This window comes from Haliotis asinina, chromosome 2 (assembly GCF_037392515.1).
Source record: "Haliotis asinina isolate JCU_RB_2024 chromosome 2, JCU_Hal_asi_v2, whole genome shotgun sequence".
In the NCBI taxonomy this organism is placed as follows: Eukaryota; Metazoa; Mollusca; class Gastropoda; order Lepetellida; family Haliotidae; genus Haliotis; species Haliotis asinina.
Genome location: NC_090281.1, coordinates 87761501 through 87778856, shown reverse-complemented (window position 1 = coordinate 87778856; position 17356 = coordinate 87761501).

Sequence of the window (17356 nt, the reverse complement as noted above, 5' to 3'; positions counted from 1 at the left end):
CTATTGAGACCTAATCGGCTTCAGGACGCACGGTTCAGTATAGACAACGAGACGTATGTCAGAGGTATCATGCAAGGTATTGATCAGAAAACTGTCTCCATACTCTTCGACCTTTATACCTTCGGGGTATTACATATAAGGTAATACACCATGGCGAAAAGTGTCTCTGCAAATTCTTACTCCCATATCAAAGCAGTGTATTTTTTTCATATGTTGTATGGTTCACTGTATCACATTAAGCTCATGTACCGTTATGATGCTTCAAGGGTATATTTTCCAATGTCAGAGCACAATATTTCCTCAGGGTATGTGATGATCCGGTACATATAGTGAAAGACATTCCCCATAGTGTCGCATCAGTACCGATGACGTCAAGAGATACCATCATGAGTAATTCCTTTCACCCGTCATTAGTTCCGGAGGGTATACACCATTTGTACCTGAATAGAACGTCGAGAGCATCTGTGGAAACGTCTGGCTTCCGAAACGTTCACAATATTATATAATTTCAAAATCACTTCACAAAAATATCACATTTGCTCAAGAGGTGACACGATACCAGAAATATCTGACTGATGCTGGAGGACCTGCAAGACATACACATTAGAAGACACATTCATCTTCTGTATGAAAGGAGACCAGACATACCAACATGATCCCGCACTGCTGAATGAAGTACGCTGAGTCCAATTAGAGGCAGATGAACTGCAACCACAATCCAATTGATCGGTGCTGTCGCCGCTCAGTGATAGCGGTGTGCCCTTATACACTGCCTATGTCAGACACGGGAACCATTAGACCGTGAGCAGACCCGCTAGATCATCACATCGCAAAATATCCTCCAAGATTAAAAAGAGTTTGACGTAAAAGCACCCTCCAGTCCCTTGAACGAATCTCATAGTTTTAGTCAAGGGGCCAGGAGCCGTTATTTATAAGCGACAAGCCGTTATATCTACGCGACAGGGCTGCTTTACGGGCACCTGCCGACGTAATTGAATATAGCCAGCACACTTCTTATCAGCCTTGCAAGACCGCCGTAAAGCCAAATCCAATCATTTAGGCAAAATACCAGATTGATAGCACCATACTGAATCCTGTCCCAATCGACAGAAATTTATCAACTCTGCGACACTTTGAAATCATCATATATAACCCGGGATCATTGATGTGATCCAATTATTCAGGATTCTTGTCCGTATTAGTTTACCGTTATTCATCGGTGTATATGTGTACACAAAGCTTGAAGAAACCCCCGTTAAGTAAACTAATATCCGCCTCCCTGAAGGTCGCGGAGGAGTCTTGATATACCTGTTTGTCCGGCAACGGGACACGGTTAAAAATGCACATAAATTACTTTCAAGTTTATCAATACCAACTCATCAGAAAGCTAGTGTGAAACGTGTGCAAAACTGTCGCTGATTGATCGATGCAGACAAGGATAATTCTTTCAATACGATGATAATCCCCTCTGATGCTCCCTGGCAACTAGTTGGAACACACGTAAGCTGAGCCACGCCCTTCAGCTAATTGACAGCAGTTCCAAATGTGAGGCGTCAAGGAGAGACGTCAATTTCCCACACATCATGTTTAACACTGCGTTGATTTAGGTCCTTACGTAATAGCGCGTGAGTATGGTTTTACGCCGCTTTTAGCAACATCCCAGCAATATCACCACAGGGGAACACCAGAAATTAGCTTTACGCATTGTACCCATGTGGGGAATCGAACCTGGGTCTTCGACGTGACAAGCGAACGCCTTAACCACTGGTCGAACATACATCCGTTATATTCTGAATATGTGCGGACCAAACACCGATACATTAATACTTTCCTTGTAAATCTTTGTAATGGGATGTAACTGTTGAGAGATGTATATTAACTTTTTGCTAAGTCATTGTACATATTTCTCTGCAAATGCATTTAGCACACAACCCCGGACGAATATTTAACTAAGTATTTCAGAATGGGTCTGAAACGTTAAATCGTTGCCATGCTCGTTCATATTACAGTCGTAAAAAACAATTGTCATTGGAATTCTATCACGAGGTTTTGAATTAATGTTGATGAATGCGGAAAAGAGTGAGAAAAAAGACGTTCTGTGTCTCTTGGTATCCCAGTTTGCGTGTGAATTCTTAAAGTTTTCATATGTCGCTGCTCCGCGAATCTCCATCTTCTTCAATAAATCAATTACTTATACGCCTACGAGGAAAGATGTATTGGGTATATTCATAACGGGATTAATAAACCGTATGTGGCTGTAGACAAAATGAATTTGGCTTGAAAATGGATTCTAAAAAAGGTACCTCGTGTATGCACTACTCCGTCGAGGTGACCTTTGACTTCGTCAATCAATGATAGCATGATATACGGATATTCTTGTCAGAATAACATACGCATATAACAGATTAGTAGAATAATACTGATATATATGTCTAACATAAACTGTCAATAACTGCCCAATACAGAAACATATTGGACAACCCATTTGTTCCACAGGCTGCAAATTCATTCACACGAAAGACACAAGGCAGATAATTTACAATTATATACATTTCAGCCCAACGGTTAGTAGAACATTTTGTCCATGTAAACTAGGGTTATTTCCTAAAGACTGCAACTCAATGACCTGAAGGCATTACTTGCTTTCGCTTGCACGTAACTCAATGTTCTAAGTGGCACAATAAATTAGGATCCTGGAAATAAGATCTTGAAGCATGTGAGTGCGGTTAAAAGGTCGACAAGAAAATACATCGCCTTTCTATTTTTTTCCGCACATAAATGCGCAATGAAAAAGAAAATGTTCATGTGAATAAACAACCAACATGTCGCTTTCAATAACATGTTAAAGATTGAAGAGACCCATAATAATAATATTCATTAATAAGTTAGTCTGGAAAATAGGTATTTTTAAAAGCAAATATAAAATCTGGTTTGTGTTCGATTTTACTGCAAATGCGCTAAAAGAGGTTTCAATGGTTTCCAACGTGACGCGCGGGAGTCTATTATCAGCAACTTCCCCGAGTCGATAGTGATGCTTGTACGGATTACTTCAGTTAGAATGAACATTTGACATGGACGCTTAATAGGCACTTTGATATAAAAGGATTTAAACGGAGATCACAAAACCTCCCACTGGGATTTCTCCACTGCCCACGGTAGTTTTTAAGAGAAGGCTTCTATCTATGTCCTACCTTGTGGATTGAAACTAGATTTAGCTCTGCGTGTGGCATGGTAAGTATAATGTGCTTTGTCGAAGTGCTGTAAAAGATGGTGTTCATCATCACTGTCGTTGCTGGGCCGCCTGCTGCAGTGTATCTCACAACATGAAGTGCTGCGTAGGATTTGGAATGAGACACTGGCATTGTGGACGAATGACGGAAGGTTTCTTATTTCCTAAGGAGAGAACGAAAATATTTATCCTTGACCTGGACTTTGTTATATTAAGAATCTGTGAGGCAACATACATTTACGTCCAAGCTGATTATATCATGTTTTGTTTCAGTCTTATTGTGTCTTTAGTTACAATTACCATATTGGAATAACTGACTGTACTGCCGTTGTACAGAACACTTTTACGTGTATGAACTTTTAGATAGAGTAGAAAAAGATATAATTAACTAAGCTATGCAATGCTAAAGTACGACAGCTGTCGTATATCTCAGATATATTTTTGAACATGGTTAATTGGGTTTTTGTCACTAATCAGCAAATGGTTCTAAAATGTAGTGTATGTCAATTCATTACTAATTCTTTGTGGGTCTTCTGTGATCCAATATGATTTTACATACTATAACCCTGATACACAGTGCAGATGTCTAACTAGATATATTCAAATTTAACAAAGGTCCTTTCATACTGAAAATAGAAATAGATTAAACCTTCTTTCATCCCTGAGTTTCGTACATACAAACGTTTATATATTATTGTGCATATTAATCTGCAACGGAATAAAACACAATCTCTATACAGAATGGCACATGTGTCAGAATGAATACTAAGAATTCCAACGGCGCCATCAGTCACCACAGTCACTCCCAGATAAGATAGCGATGGTATCTTATCTATGATCAGCAACTGATTCAGTTATGTTGAGCAGTTACAGAAGTTGACATTGCTCATCAGCACCCACGAAAACCTTTTTCATCCACAGGATATTAATCACAAAAGGGGATGAAAACAGTTATGTAGTTGTTTACAGGACAGTGGAAATCATCTGAAGTTAACTCACGAAATGCTGGACTTCTTCAACGATTAGCTTTATGCGAACTTAGGTGAGAAGTGAGCACCCAGTGGGCACTAATTGTGCTAAAATGAAAATTTGTTTGTTTAAGCATATATGAATCCCAGATTCTCGAGACTAACAACGTATATACTGATTAATTAGATCAAGAAATCTTCAAGCAAAAAAATGATCGTTCAGTAATGGTCAAATACCAAATCCCTTGAACGTCTTTGCCCGCTGGAAGTAAAAATATGGAAAACAGCGAAACGTCTTCTGTCTTGTGTAGAGATCCATGCATAGAGATTCAGAATGACTAAAAACCCACGGGGTTGTATGGCAAGGGTACACAATCAGATATGACACCCGCCCCGACTCTTAATGATACATTGCAATGAAAACATCAAACCCACTGATTTGTGCTCAGCCCAGTTGTTTCAATTGCGTAGCATGTCTCCACACTGTTGATCTTATGTCCTGGTATCCTAAAATATGTTGAATCTACGATATTCTTCCTGTATCTTAATCAATAGTCAGCATTGTGATTTATTGAATATATAGACCGCATCTGGGGTCTAGACGATGGAGTGTCTACAAGAAGATTCTCCGCCGCACCATGCCACAAAATGATAGAATGTTTTTCGTGGGGCTACCTCGATTGGCACTTCGCATTACAGACGTAAAGCCAGAGATGGTCCACCGAAAGTACTATGCCCTTCTCTCACTTGCACTATCAAATTGTGTTTGAACGTTACGATCATATTATATCGTCTCCAATGAGTGAGTGAGTGAGTGAGTTTAGTATTAAACCGCACACAGCAATATTCCAGCTATATGGCGACGGTCTGTAAATTATTGAGGCCGGATCAGACAATAAAGTGATCAACAGTATGAGCATCGATCTACGAAATTGGGATGATGTGTGTCAACAAAGTCAGCGAACCTGACCACCCAATTCCGTTTGTTGCTTCTTGTGACGAGCATGGATTACCACTTTAAGGGTCCTTTTCTATACAGAAACTGTATGGGCAGTGGGTAACGCTATAAGTTTAGCATGTTCATGAGTTCTGGTCTATTACATCCATTATGCCGACAGATAATTGCCCATCCTTGTGCATGCATGTGTCCTTTTAAGCATTCCAGTAAGCGTAATTTATTATACATAAGTGGTTGTTCAGCTGACTGTGTTGTCAAATACGTCGATACATCAAACCCTTAGAATTATTCTTGTCTCGCGGTCAAGAGAACCATCGATTGAGTGCCCTGTGGCATATCGCTAATTAATTATGTTCAACACAGGCAAGATTTTTAAGCGAACTTCTATATCAGCGCCGTACCCACGTGTTATCAACGTCGATGTGGATGCTTGAAACATGCTGGTCAAATACCACTTCGTCACTGAAGTATGCTTGGTTTACGTGTCATTTTTTATTCACCTACTCACTGACCCAAACCCTAGTATTTATTCACTCTCTCACTCACTCGCACTCACTCAATTCCTGCATTGTTTCACTTAAACGCACTCTACTGTCTCATGATTCATCACGCTGAAATATATCAAACTATTCCTGGATATGAAACGGCAGTTCTGTTACCAAACATTCAGCTGACATAAAGTCGCAATAGTGGACGAAACGAGAACCATATAGTTATACTACGCATATATGACTGGGTAACATACAGGTTGATTCGAAACCTTTGCAGCAGCTCTTAAACCAACGTCACCTGACTGTGGTTCAGTTGCCACAATTGGTTCACCTGAGGCTTCGCTGGTCACAAACTACCACCACTTGCATTAACATTGCCATATGTGAAGAGAATATTGCCAATAATGCATGTAGCTAATAATTGTATAGGTAAGGCATATTTTTGTAGTGTTCAATCAAATCGAGATTAGCTAGCGTTGACATTCTTAAGGACTCTTCTGAACCTCTCAGAAATGACGTCATACAATGGTTTGTTACAGTCAGGGTACCATAAGTGGCGGTTGAAGACGGACATGCTGTCATGTGCACATTTCAGCAATCGACAAGAGTTCATTTCAAGGACATTCTGCGGTGCTTAGGATAATGGGTTGAGGTCAAGGGGCGACGATTGTCAATTACAATACGAAAACATTCCTGAGGAAAATTCTAGCGGAAATGGTTAATGATTCTATATCTGATAAAATAAACGGGTAATGAATATTCCATTTTCGGCGACAAGAAAATACGGAGAATACTATTTTTATCAAATCCAAACTGATTTATCTTGTCACAATGTCTTGAATTCTGACTTTTAAAGACAATAGTTAGAATAACCCTGTCTTATTGTACACGTGTCTGTGGTTCCACAAATATTACAGTGGGCGTAAAAGTGACACCTGGGATTGCAAAAACCATCGAAATAGAAAATGAGGGTCTATTATAAATAAATGAAATACACAACCTAGCAGATGAAATGTACATTTGACTGACATCTGGATGAAAACGACTGCTCCTGCCTGTAACGCTTTAATCATGGCTGATGTATAATATTTTTTACTACTCATGTCACGAGAAATGTTATATTTGACAAAGCACTGATCAGCCATATTCAATCAATATTCCAAGAACTATATTCAGAAAAATATATTCTGTTGCTGCTAAAGACAGCATACTTTGTCAATATCCTTTTCTACGACCACTGAAATCTCCTATGTGACTTTTATGAAACCGGCGTCGTGTAGCTAAAAATATCCAGAGGATCCATTAATCAAAAATAATTCTTTCCGAAAAATGTGACGCTAAATCAGAAATCTTAATACAGATCCGTAAATACCTGTTCTATTTTTCAACACTATCTCATTACATTGACCGCACGCTTCGGCAAAAAGCGAGACTAGGAAATCTCAGAAACATGATCTTTATTCTAGTTTCTCTAATTATGCCTCTAAAAATCAAGGATATGTCCGGAAAAGCACTGGTGGCTTGTGCGACCTTCTAGACGTGTCATTTCATGATCGATTTGTGGCTTCTACGGTATCAATTACAATAAATGGCACAGGTTCTTGGTCTTCCTGTCAACCTGTTCACATCATTAGGAATAATAGAGCTTACAGGAAGGAAGCACTGTCTGTTTTTGGAACAAGTGTCACTGTACGGGAAGATTCAGCGTTTTAGCGAATCACTGTTATTTGTTCATTGTAAATGTTTCGGTTACAAAATCAAGATGAACTTTCTAAAACGGCCAAAACTTCTTTGAAAAAATGAATAAAGTGTCCAGTTCGTGTTAGGTGTCGCAATGGTTCTTGCAGAGTTGCGTCCCTTAGACGTGGTGGGATGTGCGTCCGACTCCTAAATTGGATGACTGGCTCCTATACCGATAATGTTGTTCGCTTCAATAGCAGCATAACCAACCGCACATAGGTTCTAAACGTATACACCTTGCCTTGATTTCAGCTTCTCCCACACAACATTTTCACGCAATATATTGTTGTCATCAGCTTTTCGCGACCTATGTATAAGCGTGGGACACAGTCGTATCACATGTATCTCCATTTCAGAAGTAATTATTCATTACCTACGAACCCATGTAACTCGTGGTGTATACATTTCGAACTCATGGTCAGTTAGTAATATTGACGGCTCCATACGGCGTGCAACGTCGCTACTTGATTTTTGTATGGATGAGTCAAACTGTCCAGAGGTTGAAAAATAAGCAACGAGTCTCGTTACTGGGCATGGTTACATACAATTTGCTAAGTCTCTAAGCCTGAGTTCCTCATTCATTTTTTAGTATCTCAGAAATGAAAAGTTTGGCGCCCAATTCTAACATGTCATTCCCATCCTTGTCACAAAAGCTAAAGATGTTATCAATAGAGATCAAAACAAAAGACTAATAGTACGAATAATAGATTCATGTTTATATGCGTTCATATTCAAAAAGTAATTTCTAAAAAGTGCTTGTTTTGGATTTGTGTCTTAAATCAACATTGTAAATCGGAAACACCGACTTAAGGAAAACGTGTTATAACACACCAACAATAGTTGTGGATATGTTTCTTTTATGGGACCACTGCCATTAATGTATGTCCTTCATATTACCCTTCTGGTGTCCTTGATATCTTGATATCAGATATTTTAAACTGTAAATGCATTCCTAGCAACCGTTCATTCAGATACCTTCACACGCGCTGGCAGACAAATTGAAGTTAGTACAAATGGTCACCTTTGATCAAAATGAGCTATAGAAGCCATTGAGCGGCGATGACCTAAGACGAGCTATCAGTAAATGCATTGCTCGTTTATCAATTACTAAATAAGCCCCGATTCTACATTCTTCCGGAATGGCAAGCTTAGTTAGATACTTGAAGAAATCCGACGGACTGAACTGTGCTTAAAGGTTGTCGTCGAAAGCTGCTACACCGCTTTGAGTTTTGCCGTAATGGCTTACTGGGCTGGGGGCACCAGATAAGTTGCTAATTGATTCAGTTCTCGCTCCTGTGACACACACAATAATGAATGGGCTATTCCTGTGTCCGTTGACTGTCATATTCGATAGCGACCCTGGCCTCGCTACTTCCACTCTGATGGTATTGGGTTCTTTTCACCTTAAGATCAATACATATGGAATAATGACGCTACATTAACGACATACTGTGTCAATGGCTATTTGTCTCCTTGGGCATGAGGGCATTTCTAGACAGGGTTACTGTAACCTTATTGTTCAGTGTGTTCCATTTATAGCCATAAGTTTACTTCATACAGTAGGAAACCAGGATGAAATAATCCCAAGTGACCTCAGAGTCTCACTTCAGTGTCTCAAGGCGACTTAAAGGGGCACTCGGCTTCCCATTATGGCAGTCCAAGCAAGTATTGTCCTTTGCAAACCAGCTTTTCTCATCGGTTATATTAGCAATTACGATACACTTCATTCCAATGCTGACCAAAGAAACACTGAAACCTACAGTTTAACATACATATATTTTCTCAGTTATAGATTCGAATCCCTAATTGGGAATAAGCCCGGAACGTTTGGTATGATCTACCTTTATATGTGAATCAGCCCTTGAGACTTTGTGAATATCGTTTTAGAGAGTTTGGTATGTGTATATAAATCTTGGATGTTTATTCCCTTGCGCTAGGTTATACAGACATATCTCTGGACCGTCTCACCGAGAAGCATTGGCGAAACACAAAGCCAAATGTAACTAAACTTTGGTTTCAGATGGAAGAAATTGGCATCGGAGGAACATATTTACAGCGAGTGAGTCATGAACGGTTCAGCAGTCCGTCTGTTTTCTAGGCAACTAACTAAATATGTTATTGATTTTGAATGTTAAAATTCGGAATTTATCATCACGCTAAATCTTTAATGCACTCGTGATCATCAGTAAGTACAAAAAGTATCAACACAATGCATTAAAGCATTATTGAAAATTACCCCGTGTTCGTGAGTCTGAAGGAAAAGGCTTCCAACAAACTCTACCGTGGATTGAGGTAGCATATGTGGTCTTCCACATGCCCATTCTGAGAGATGTGCTATGAAAGTGTGTGTCATTTCTATAGAATTTAATATAAAACATAATGTTTTTTATTAATAATTGTCATAACAGCTTAAACGAAACAAATTCATGTCGTCATGTTTCGACATTTTGACATTATTTGAATAGATTCCGATCTTGATTAATAGTACAGAAAAAGGATTATCGTTGCTAGGAGCAATAATGTAGACGCGCCTCACTGTCAGTTCCCTGTTAAACAACACGCGACATCGTGAATACACTCATGTTTATAGCAGCGGCATTTAACGTTTGCATCAGACGTCCGTCCCACGTACAACAGAAATGTCAAAGGTATGACATTTTCAGTTCGCCCACTGGTACAGAATACAGATGAATTGATTTTGATTTTATGAATCATACATTTAAATTGATTTTATCCGTTGCCTCCTGTTTTGACGTACGTTACATGTTGTACATGGTCCTACTTCCGCGAAAGAACAGTTCATTTCGATCAGCTGACTAATAAGCTACACGGTGTTGTGGTTCCATTTAGAATAATGAGGCGAAGACCTTTTCAAATTAATCACTATGTAAAGATCGAACAGTGGAAATCCTGCTATAATTCTGTTGTCCAATTGATTGTACTTGCCTTTTTAGTTTTCTTTCTTTCATTATTTTTCATTCTTTGTCAATCTTAAAACCAGGAAGGCTTTTGAAAAGAATAGATGTAACGTTTCATTGAACACTGGATGCAGCTGCGTTGACGCATGTTTGCAGGAGGTCCGCAGGAACATTGTTAGAAGTCCTGCGTGATCGATCTTTAACTTTAACTTTTTAACTAACCGTCATACACTACTGTGTAGCGACCAAATTCGAAAAGAAACGACGGGATGTTCAGATTCTAAGCATTTCAACTGTAGTCAACACTGTGGCCAACTTTGTCTGGAAATACTAGCAGTATTGCTGGCGTAGCACTACTATTTGTGACATCACGGCCTGAACGTCACAATCAGTTTGAAGTAAAACTATATTGCTCTGGAATACTAAAGGAATAGCATTTATTTTTCAAACATTCGCTTTCCTCTGTGGACAAGATGACACTTACCAGTGGAACTTCACTCTAGGTGAATTTTGTGTGACTTTATTGTTATGATAAGACTTTCCTAACATTACACATTGTACGTGAACAGAATCACTTCAAAAATCACTTCATATGTTTACGACAAAGTTTTGTTACCGCATTTTCATAAATACCTGTTAAAATCATTATTGCAACGAGTTCTGATAAATAAACTTCTGATAAAGTCGGACTTGTACAATGAACTTGTTAGCATAGATTCACGATTACGGATTTACTTGCATGTGCGTGTCTATATCAAATAAGTATATTTTGATCATTCATTGAATAACACGTTTAACACCTACCTCGTCAATTTCAAATAGAATGCAATGGAATTGAAAGCCCTTCAAATCAACAACAATGGCATCGGAAATCTATTCTATATACCTTGTTCATGACATATAATGTTCCAGATTATCGTGCAACAACATATTTATGTGTGTACGTGTTTTCACAGTAAAAGTAATTAATATGAATCATATTTCAAATAAGTCAAATTGTCATTGGATTAGGCGATTCAATAACTCATTCGTATGAAATCCATTGGTATTAACAGTGAACAGTATACATACGAACATATTCTAATATCGCGTGTGAAACTTTAAATTGTCATGAGAAAAGAATTAACAGTCACTGAATAACTATATGATCATAAGAAATCTGCGCTCGGAGCAGTGTCCATTATTTGGGTCTGGCTTAGAAGATGACATAGGGAGAAGGTACAGTGCCCTATAAGTTAACCCCTGTTACATTTTACGCGTCATGTCACGCTAAACGTACATTGTCTGTGAAGAATGACACTTTGGCATCAAACATGACACATAATGCCAAGACATATATCATCGTAAAAGTCCTATTCAAGAACAGTGTTGGAGAAGCTAGAAAGTAAAAAATGATTACGTGAAATCAATCAAAGATTCTGACCTGTATGGTAAGACTAAGGCTGTCAGGGCGTGGTATCTGGACCTCATCCACCTCCGTACTGAAGGACACACTCTTGCTGGGGGATGGAGAAGGGTTGGGGGACAGGCAGGGACGAGCCACCGTTTCAGCACTGCGACTCATGGGGGTCATGGTGGTAGGGAAGGATGGGGTCTGGGGAGACATGGTCGGGGCAGACGCTCGTCGGAAACGGGTATCCTTGGCGTTGTTCTTAGGTGCCGCTCTTACGGGTCCTCCTGACCGACGCCGGTTTTTCCGAACAATAGTTCCGGTACGGCCAAGCATTGACATGGTCTGTTTGGCACCAGAGTGAATATAGAAAGCCGTTTTGATGGAATTTATTAAACAGGACTCCCGGACTTCAGAGCAAGTCAGAGAATCAGCACCCACATATTTCCCCAGCAAACATATGCTACATATTCACAATCAAGTCTGTCCGTTACGTCTGGTTCAAGGAATTATGCCTTCGGATTATCAACAGGGTTCACAACGACATAAAACACCACACTTGTTCCACGTATGTAGCTCAAACGCAAGAATGTGTCTACATTCTCCAACTGCTGAGCAGCCAGTCTTGCTCACATGATAGAACTAGGCAGCATGTTCGTGTGTGACATATGCTTGTCGTGGTTTCACTTCCTATGTAGGAGGCAACTTGAAACCTTCACTGACTCAAGTTGTGGACAGGAATAAAGATAAACCGCAAGGTCACTATGTATACTCATCACGAAACGTGACATGATAAAGAACTCCCACATCGCCCTAGTTATCCAGAGTGCTTCTTCGAGTCAGCCTTCAATTAAAGACATACATCGGAATTTTCCTTAATCAAAACGACCTGGCCATATCCTTTCAGAAGCAACATAAGTCGTCAGCTCGTGTCAAGGTGTAATATATCAACAAACTGGAATTATACTATAGTCTTCCATGTTGAAACGTGCGTATCACTGAATATCATTCTGCACCGTTAATGAGGATATATCAGATTGATCATATCGCCTACACAGATGATACGTTCACCAAAATATCATGTCCAGCTCTGGTTTAATGATGTCTAGAAAAAGGTCGAAATAAATACCAGCGAGTCCAACCCAGGGCGACAATGAAATAACAATAGTCACCAGCATCTGACCCGATCTCCAGCTGGAAGAAGATTCAGTAATGCTCATGCTTGTTTGCCCACAATTGGCCTACACATTCATCCTTAAGGAAACCTATGTAGGAACATCTTTGCTATATTAAGCCCGTGTATCTATAGCGTGTTGGAGGATGATCTCTGTTTGATGGTAGGATGCAATTACGTGGTCTGAGGATAGTTCCAGGTTTCGTGTAATGACATACTCCTCACCACTGTCTTTGTTGCCGGACAGTTAAGAGTCTGCGTTTCCCCTTCTATCAGATTGGAGCTTTATGTTGGTTTCTTGTAGATTAATAGAATTCCTCTCTTGGTGTATTTGTTTCTACCTGACGTTGTCACGTTTGAGTGTCCTACTAATATCCACATGTAAGAGGTAAAGGTGACGGGAGAGAACTGCCAGAAACAGTGTCACATACTCTGAGCCTAATTCCGTGTGCTGCCTCTTTTATGAATCAGGAATCCTAATTAAAGTTAATGACTGGCGGAACATCTCTCGGCTATCTCGGCAACACTCTTGACATTTTGCTAGGTCTAGAATATCTCAGGGCAAATTACTCTTCCTGGGGACAGAATGCCTTCAGGGTATCGCGCAGTCATATAATATACTAACAAATGGCATCTTCAGTAGAACGACCTCATGGCAAAAGAAACCATCAAATATAATGGAAGAGCCTTTTGCCGTCTGAAACCGTTTTTTAGATGAAGTGAGCAGCTAATATTGAAGGACTGTTAATGAGAAAGTCGATATTCATGTTCTTTTGATAATATTTGTCCTTTTTTAAATATTTGCAAGTCTATGCATGCTTTTTATTCCGTTTCCGGAATGTAATGTTTCATATAACTTGACATAACTGCGCCGGTAGCATATACGTTTGCGTAAAAAAGGCAATAACTATGATGGCTAAACTGAACAGTGAATTTATATGTACATCGTCATATTTTGAATAAGAAGGCTTACATCTTTTTATTAAAAAAGTTCAAAATCAAACATGAAAAAATGGCAAAATACAAGTCTCAGCTTGTCGTTCACGTCTGTATGTTGCCAATATCATCGGATGATGTGTAGCTGTCATTTGGTGGCAATATATTTTCAGAAATAGCAACATGAAACACTGGACATAACACAAACATGAAGAAGCGCAAATGATCAAAGTGTAAGAACACATACTCTCAGCTTAATGTTTCCGTCTCTGTGTTGCCATATCATCAGATGATGAACTGTCTTCTCATTTTGTCGTATCTTCTGGAATTGTAACATTACGCATTGGACATAAAACATAGATGAAGCTGATTCTTTTAAGAATAGGTATTGTGAGCATATACATATGTTGTTCATTCTGTTCCAGGTTACAACTGACCCCCACAATAAATATGTACCGGAAGACACGAAATAATTGTTCTGGTGGTCAAACCCTCTGACTTGGTTGCTGTCAACGTAACCCGGCGGCATGGGACGTTGATCATAATATCAACCACTGGCTGTTCAAGTCTATTCACGGTTCAGGTCCACAGTTACAGGCTAATAAGCAGAACACTGTTTGATTCGGCGTTCGAGAAGAATGCCACTAGAATGTAGAACAGGAGAGCGTGCAGAAAGAAGTGATTCTATTTAATACTCAATGCTACACGATTAAACGATTGATATGGAAATGATACAACAGATGGTGGCTTAAAACTTTGGAATGTGAAAAGAACTGATTATAGTTGGGCTCACATGTGCGCAACTGCACATTTGATTAAATTAAATAATCCAAAAGGCGAACGTGGAGTATTTTTTCTTGTTGGAGCAGTTTCATGAGGAAGCTTCGAAATCCAAAAATAAATAAAATCGGTACAGTTTGTCTCCTGAAATCAGCAATATGTGAAGTTCATGTGAACATCGACAGAACATCGCTTAGTTCTCCACCCAGCAAGAGGTATCCAATTTGCCCAGCACGATCGTCTGGTTGGAACTATTTTGCCTCAAAGCGGCCCCTGGCGGTGGCATGTAGTAATTACTACGCGTTGTCTCACCGCCCGCGGAACAATTGACACTCCTCGAAGGCAATGGACAGAGTCGCCATGCAGACTTCATTAGTGAACAAACTGACAGGCCCGAGGATGAAAACCAATAGAGTAAATTTTGTTTTGCGTTTGTTAAAACATTTCTGTCTGTTTTCGTTACCTAAGTAAACGCTACATCAACTCTGAGTAGCTGAAACGTGACTGTTGTTCGTATTGTCATGTACGTCTGGGAAAACACCGTCGGACGGTGCTAACGCCGTTGGAACGCGCTGAACATTGTCTGCGATAGATGAACTGGTGATTGGTGGTTGCGGAATAAACGATTATCAGAGTTTTTATGTCAAATACTACTATACCGAATCTTAAGTGCATCTAGATTAAAGACAGGTCGGCAATACCCTAGAGCGATTTAGACACTAGTTAAATAGTTTAAGATCTCAAAACCTTCAGTACAGGCGCTTTTATTCGCAGTCTTTACTGTGAAAGATATCATATGATCTGTCGGTAAAATTTTGATGGTATTTACAGTCTGGTGATCAAATAGCCGTTCCTGATTCTTACCTATTGGTCACATATTATAAATATGGTGGGATACTGATGTAAGAGGTGTGGGAAGCTGCATGATTAAGAGATAAAATCGGCAAAATCACATCTAAAAACATGATGTTTGTTGCTTGGATGTTTGTTGGCTGGATATTCGACTTCTCATTCCAGTTTATGAGAACTACATACTCGAGTCTGGAACAGACAATCCTGTAAGCACGGTGTAGTGGTAGAATTTAGTATTCATATGGCCACAACGGGTAGCGTTTCCTTTGTTTAGCCATATCCCACAGAGACATCTAGCGTTTTTTATTACACATTTTACCTGTCATTAAAATACGAATTATAGGCAGAAAGCTCTGCCCTACATGACAACAAAAGTTTCAAGAGTATAATGTGAGATTGTTGGAGTTCAGTTCCACATTAGACGCATCAGGGACCAAAATGATGCCGTATGTAACACATCAGTTCACTTATAAAATACGTTCCCATGCTCTTTCACTGAATTGTTTACTCGCCCTTGCACGTGTTTTGACGGTGTAACCCATGTGGCAGGAATCACCGAACCGTCGCAAACGCTTGTTGTCATCATCACTAATAATTCATACACACATGCTATTTTCAAAAATACGAAATTATATGTCAGCTCCGGTTTTAACAGATATTTCTCATGACTGTGGCAAACCTTTTGTCACTTTTATAAAAATTTACTTTTGGGCCCAAATTAGAAACCATCCCTCAACCGTCGTTCACATCCTGTCAATATAATTCTCCTTAATCAATACCAGTGCGGTGTCAAGACCAAATGATTCATTATACAGCTCAAACGACAATCACAATTCGTCTAAAAAGTTTCCACTTGGAAGAATTACATAAACTTAAGACCATTGAAGATGGATCACCATGCAGTTCAAAGAAGGAGCTTATAGCGGTACGTTAAGTTGTTATTGCTTGTCCTGTGATTGCTTCGCTGAGCCCATCCCGACCACAGGGAAACCAACTGCAGCGTATGATCTGATGACTTCCACAGGTATTTGTCCCAGAAGAGCGATATTTTACTGCCGCTTCAATAGCTATGCTGTCTATCAGCGTAAAATATTAACCTTTTCAAAAAGGTTCCAGCCTATCAATAACATGTTGCAGGGGTATTAAGCAGATCCAACACGTCTAAAAGATTTTAAATTGAGTTCTTTCAAATGACAGACCAAAGACACTGATATATAACATGAACGAAAACAGCTATTGTCCAGGGACCACGACTAGTGCGACGGAAAGGTCTAATAGTTGTTTGATCAAGGTTACAACATTCGGGACTTCAGTAAAGATTTCAAAGGGTCATGCAGGATATTTCGTGTTATGTTCAGCTGCGTTTGACCTTTACCATATATTTCCCTGTTTAGTGACGTAAACATTGCCTTGTCTGTGCATGTGTTTGTGTCGCAGCCAACAAACTCGTCAGTATTTCATGGTGAAATAAACACATGCTTATGATCCATTTGGAACTGAACAACATCTTCACAACTGGCATCCATCATTCTTACAACCAATAAATATCTTATTGCAATTAACCCTGTAATACTGATAGAATATTCGGAAGCTGTTGCGCTTGTGATTACAAGGGATCAAACAAACGAGTCCAGACTCGATTACTTACAGACCATATAGCTGGAATATTGGAGTGCAGTATGCGTGGATAGATGGAGTGCGGCATAAAACTAAAGTCACTTACTCATTCACCATTTTAGTATAGATTTTATCATCAAAACGTATACATTAGGTTACTGACTTCATGAAACAAACAATTATCCAAAACTGTTAAAGACTGAGCTGAGGTAAAGAGAAAAAAATATTTACTATCTAAAGGTCGAAAAAACAAAGTCCATGTCCTTTTCACAAGCAATGTATATTTCATACATGCTTGATCAT